Consider the following 6871-nt stretch of genomic DNA (forward strand, 5'->3'; position numbering starts at 1 on the left):
GGCAAGGCGCAACAAAAGCAAGGAGCGATGGCGGGATGGTGTAATGACAACAAGGCACGCGGTGCGGCGGTGGCAAGGCAGCACGCAGCAGCGATGGCGTGGTGGTGTGACGCGTGAGGCTCGTAGTCATGGCTGGTGGTTCGTGTTGTACCCATAGTGGCGACGCCGATTGCAACTATGGTTGCGATCATGTCAGCGACTAGTGGCCATAGTTGTGGTTGCCCCGCGATGGGCATTGGTGGCGCGCGCTACAATTGCGGCTGTTGTGGTCGCGGGCGTGATCGCGTCTTTGCCTTGCGGCTACGCTTGTGGCTTGCGCTGCGGCTGCGGTTTACGTCAGTAGCTGCAACTTGTGGCTGCAGCCAGGCCACTGATTGCAGATGTTGCGGCTTGCGGCTGCGGCTCCCGAGGCTTCGGTTTGTGCTTGCAGGCACTACCACGGCGTTCGCATAGGCAGTCGGCGGGCCCAACAATGACGCCAATTTCAAAAAATTGAAACTAGGGTTTCAAATTTTCAATAGCATTTTTGTAAATTTTATGAATACCAAGAAACATTCAAAAAATAGGAAAATCCTTTAAAAATCACATTTTTCTTAATTTTTTATATTATTTTCTTCTTCCTATGGGCGCCCCACCTCTTATAAGTGTAAATATGGTTCTTCCTTATAAAAGGGAACAAGGACCACTTAAAGTGTCATTGGGCGTCTGAATAGGTGAGAGAGACCTACTAACACGCACACACATGGACTCACACACGCACAAACGTGTAGGTCCATAAAACGAACAAACAAAAAACAAACACATACGCAGCTGACATAGAAGGCCTACTTAGTGGGGAAAATATAAGAAAAGATAATGCCTATTAACTATGCCACGACCAAGGTTGGGTATCATGCGTGAACCCTTGCTCAACGAACTAGTTCAACGAGGTCTTCGAAGCTGGATGGTCCCCCGTCAGTATAGGGTATGTGCCACTTTCTTACTAGCCAATATTTAATTCAAGTCCTATTGGTCAATATTGCCTCTAACTAACCAAGTTGTTGACTCTCTTCCTCAATACAGTGCCCTTAATAAAAGACAGCATTAGGACGATTAAAATTTATTAGTGTTGGGCTTTATGCCTAGGTTGGGGCGCTGAGCACGACAACACCAACGTGGACCGCATGTGATGTTGTCAACACGAGTGTTAATGGCAATGTGAGTGCCAAAGATGGGACATGGAGAGCGCAGCGCCTGACCTAGGGGCACACATGAAGTGGCAGCACTAGTACTGGTAGGCGCAAGAGCAACACTACCTAGGCGTGTGGCGCCTAATCTCATTACTTTGGTTTTTTCCTATTCTTCCTTTGTATAATGACTATGATACAATGTAATACTCCTGATGTACAATCCAATGACCCAGTTCATGTACAGGGTTGCATCCCACCCTCTCTCCTTAAACCCCCAAGCATTGTTTAGCTGTTGTGAAGAATTCTGCTACAACAAAGCAAGGCTGCATGACAATTGATATCATAACCAGAATGGGCTCTTCACCTCGTCTCGCTTGAACCTCTTGTCCAAGGAGAGATGGAGTCTAGAGGAGACTCGAAGTTACTGCAAGAGAAATGACAAAGCGCAAAACAACTGAAACAAGAAGTTTGTGTACTGTAGAATATTTTTTTGGGATTGAAAGCTCTATCAGATGTAAACAAAGAATAAATCAGTCTCGAGGTTTACCCAGCTTGAAGACCATAATGAGGATCTCAAGCAGGAGAACAGCCACATGTGGGATGTCATCTTAGAACATATGGACATGGTTATGTCCATGAAGATGGAGGGGCAAACTGGTGCAGCCCGGAGTCAGCTATTACCCAGCCTGATGGGGAAGAAGACAATTTGGGGATGCTGCCACTAAAGCTGAATGGCACCCCAAAAGAAAAGGACATGTCCACATTCCTATATGATTTGGACAAATTATTTGAATGGCTCACCAGAGGTAAGGAAGGTCTTACAACCCAGCTATTTCCTCACAAGGGCTACCAAAATCTGTTGGCACCAATGCTCAGGGGATGGATATTGGCCACAGAAAACATTTGAGGAGTTTCTACAGGAATTAAAAGATAGGTTCATGTCATTCAAAACTTCCTGGATGGAATGAGATGAACTCAACAACCTCACGATGATCAGAAAACTCCAAGCAGTGTGTGAGGAAATTTTTTATGTGCTTTTGTGGATCACCGGGATGTGTAACAAGGACAAGCTCTACCCCTTTATCTGAGGACTCCCCAATGGAGTTTGGAATGAACCAGAGAGGAGGGACTACCGAGATATCCAGGCAGCCAACAATACTGCGGAAGGCTCACCAACCTTCCCATCAAGAGAACCGGGAAGTTGGAATAGAAAGCTGAGAAATGGAGTGGACACGGCCCGCACTAAAGTACCCTCAGTCTTGCCTAGTAAAGGCATGAAGAGAAAATTTAAATCGAGAGATGGCAGGGCCCAAAATAAGGGCAAGTCAGGGTGGCAAGCCGGGGTGCTTTGCATCTAAAGAACCCCATTTGATTAGGGCATGGAGACTACCTCCAGTATGAATGCAATGATCATGCCCCCGGCCCACTCGGACATTCCAAGGGGTAACAGTACAATAATGTTGAACCCTCGTCAATGTTCGGGGGGATAGCATGGAGGTTGATGTATATTATGTGGTCGTTTAACCAATTACACCACCATGTTTTTTTAAGTTCATTGAATGAAATATTATGTTCAATATTATTCTAGTGTGATGTTTATAATTAAATCCATGAATACACACAATCATTACTCTGTTAACATATATTCTAAATATTCATATTCGAAGGATAGTTGAGATGGACATCAAATTATCTCGATAGCATAGCAATAACAGATCCTACTTGTATGATAAGTATAGCTGATCATGTGGCAATTAGTGTGGTGATGCTAAGGAAAGATAGTGGGTGCTCATTAAATAAAGATTTAATTGAATTTATTTGAGAGTTCGCGCAGATGATGGATTATACATAGACGGTAACCGACGATGGGAAAGGTTTCATGAGAGATTTCAAACACTACTCGGTATCTTATAGAAAACGAGGTGTAGCTTGGAAACCCATGGGCTGAAAAATTAACCTATCAATTGGGTTAAATCGATCCTAGCTAATTAATATATGTAGTTAGCTCATAAGGTAGGATAATAATTTTTATTAGGGCATTAAAGTTATTAACTAGAATGATACATGGGTCTACAAGGTAACAAGCATAAGGTCGTAAGGGCACTAGTGGATATATTTTACTCTGTAAGGTTTTTGAAAAAAACCCAAGTAAAATATAATTGGGGAAGGGGCTCCCATTTCTAGCACCCTAGGCATCAAGATTTTAGAACCCCCCTTTCTCCACTCTCTTCTCCACTCAACTAAGGAGAGTGCCTTCATAGGGAGAAGATCTTTAATATTTTCAGGAATAGTAGAAGAAGCCGAGGTGGAGACCCTAGTGCCAAGTTAGCGCATGGATGCCTCTAGAGGTCGGACACGTGATCGGCATTAGAACCATCTCGGAGCGTCAATGTCAAAGGTAGAAAAAGTTCCCCACAAGGTACATTTGATATATGCTTTAAAGATCAATTAAAAATTGATTAACAGAATTGCGCATCCATAGAATCATGTTTTCCATGGACGAACCAATTGCGCATCCATAGAAGATCTTTAACACCTGGTTTATTATGAGGAGCTCAGTCTACAACACATATCAATATTCATCAACAGCAAACCCACCACAGCCAAGTACCCATGGGTGACACACAATGTGATTGTAAAAACGAATTGGCCTATGTCTCTCCCCGACCACAATGAAGATCAAGGTTGCCAACTCAAAAGCACAAGATATTGCAGGTGGGGGACATAGGAGGGTCAAACCAACTTCATAGTGTCCACCATGGATGAGTTCTTGGTCATCCTAGGTCTCAACCTCTTGATGGGGGCATGCGTTACAGTGTTTTCCTAATACCATGGCATTTATTCCTCGAGGGATCTCACCCATATTTTGTGAGAGACCAAAAGGTCCAGAGGCTACGAAACATCCCTTCTATCCGTGATGCAAGTGAATGATGGACTGAGGAAGGGGGAATAGACTTTCCTCCTCACCATACGAGGGTTGGTACTTAAAAAAGGGTGGAAGGTAGGGGTGTGCTCCAGCCCTTTTTTTTGCGCTTCATTAGGGTGATGAAGATGACAATAGCCCATGTGCTGCCATAGGTAGGTTACCAAGGTCATAGCAAACATATTGTTATAGTTCATTAAGGTGATGCCCACAAAAATCCTAGCACAGGTAGTGCCTAGACAGGACATTAGGCATTAGGTACATGTTTGCCTATGGGAGCACCCAAGAAGATGCCCCAAGCTACCTATAGGAGCTGAGGAGGCAGCTCAAGTAGCTACTTGAATCCGAGCTAATGTGGCCATGTAAGGCACCCTTTTGCTGCCCAATGCAGTTCTATAAGGAGGACATTTAACTCAAACTTTGTGTGCACTAGTGGTTGTTGAACAAGCTCACAGTGAAGAACAAATATCCCGTGTCAAATGCAGAGTTGTTCCACATAGTCCGATATGCTTGCTTCTTCTCCCATATGGACTTGAAGAGCGGATACCACCAAGTGCGGATCACGGAGGGTGATGAACCAAATCAATGTGTGTGACTCTCATTTGAAATTTCTGTCATGCCCTTTAGGCCAACTAACAACCCTGCAACATTTTATTGCTTAATGACTTCTATCTTTGGGGGTATATTAATGACTTTGTAGTGGTATACTTGTATGATATCTTGATTTGTAGCCAAAGCTTGGATGGCCATGTGAGGCCCCTGAGGATGGTGATCACAAAGCTGACAGAGCTAAAACTCTACCTCAATTCAAAGAAATGTAAAGGTGCCCAAGAAAATATTGAATTCCATATACATCTAACCAATTTGGGAAGTGTACGCATGGATTCCTCCAAGATGTGAGCTATTCGGGACCAGGTAGCACCAAAAGCGGTGCGACAATTGCGGTCTTTCATTGGATTACTGAAAGATTATCTGAAGTTCATCAAGGCTTTCTATTGGCTAGCTATTCCATTGACAGATCTATTGAAGAAGAATGCAAAGTGGCAGCAAACGGAGCATTGCCAGAGTGTCTTTGACGAGTTGACGAGGGCGGTCTCTAATGAACTAGTGCTCTGATTGCCCAAGTTTGACGAGCTGTATGAGGTACACACCAATGCTTTTGATTTTGCACTGGGAGTTGTCTTGATGTAGGATGGACATCCGGTGGCATGTGAGAGTCAAAAGTTTAACGGCACAGAAAGAAAGCATTATGTGCACAATAAGGGGATGACGGTTGTGGTACATTGCCTACGGATTTGGTGCCATGATCTCCTAGGAGGCAAGTTTGTGCTCTACAGCGATAATGTGGCCATTAGTTTCTTCGAGTCTCAAAATAAATGGAGCCCGAAGCAAGCAAGTTGGCAATACTTCTTGGTCTAGTTGGACTTCGACTTGAGGTACAAATAGTGGTACACCAATCAAGTAGCCAACACCTTGAGCCACAGACAACTACAAATTTTTGTGGCCGCACTTTCATCATTTCAAGGGAGCATCCTAAACGATATGAAGTTGATGTTGAATGATGATCTAGAAGCTGTTGACCTTATGAAGCGCATTGCTATGGCTGAGACGAACGGATTTTGGATAGAGGATGACATTATTTATGCTATTAGAAACCGGCCTTATGTGCAAACTGTGGGTGTGCCGCACCGCAAATTTCTCAATGAATTGCATGACACATTCCATCTTGAGCACCCATGACAAACATGTATGTTTGCACTTCTAACCAACAGCTATCACTGGCCAAGAATGGAAAGTGACATGTAGGCCTATGTTTGTTCATGCCTTGTGTGAACAATATAAGATAGAGAAGGCTAAGATGTAGGAATGTTGGAACCTATCCCTAGGGTGAGTCGACCGTGGGAGTCCATCCTGATTGAAATGATAATCTGCATTCTGTGTGTGTGTTGACACGATGCTATCTTATTGGTCGTAGACCATTTCTCTAAATATGTAACATACATCCTTACCACGTCAAAAGTGCACACTGATTGCATGGGTTGGCTCTTCATGTGCCATGTGGCAAAGTACTAGGTGCTTCCATTTGACATTATTAGCAACTGCGATACAATATTCACAGGACATTTCTTGGAGTTATTGTTCAAGCACATGGGCACCGAGCTAAAATTTTGAATTTTTCCACATAAAACTGATGGCTAGACAGAGTGTGTAAATGTTGTGCTTGAATATTATTTACAACACTACGTCTCAACCAACCAGAAGAACTTGGTGAAGCTGCTGGACGCAGCCCAATGTGCACACAACATTAACTAGAGTTCAGCTATGAGGCATTCACCATTTGAGATCGCAGTGGAAAGGTAGCCGTTAACCCCTGTGGAAGTGAAGAGAAAAGGGAACGATGTTTTCCCCACAACTTCCCCTTTGCATGTGATTATCACGCTCACATTGAGAAAGTGTGCGAGGCACTAGAGCGTGCCGCTCAACGAATGAAGAAAAGTGTGGATCAACATAGTAGAGACATAGGGTTCAAAGTTGGAGATCTGGCCTTATTGAAATAAAATGGCCAACTGTTGAAGACGGAGCGGGCAAGATAGAGGCACAGACGACTTGTACGAGATTATGATGGTCCATCCAAAGTTTTAATGTGGATCAGACAAGTTGCCTACCGGTTAAACATACACCAAAGGCTGGATGTGCATCCAGTCTTCCATGTATTAGTGCTCAAAAAGTATGAGCCAGGCCCTGAAGATGTGGAGAGGAACCCAGCCCAGCGTGTGCC

The sequence above is a fragment of the Wolffia australiana genome, chromosome 3 (genome assembly GCF_029677425.1).
Source record: "Wolffia australiana isolate 7733 chromosome 3, ASM2967742v1".
NCBI lineage: Eukaryota > Viridiplantae > Streptophyta > Magnoliopsida > Alismatales > Araceae > Wolffia > Wolffia australiana.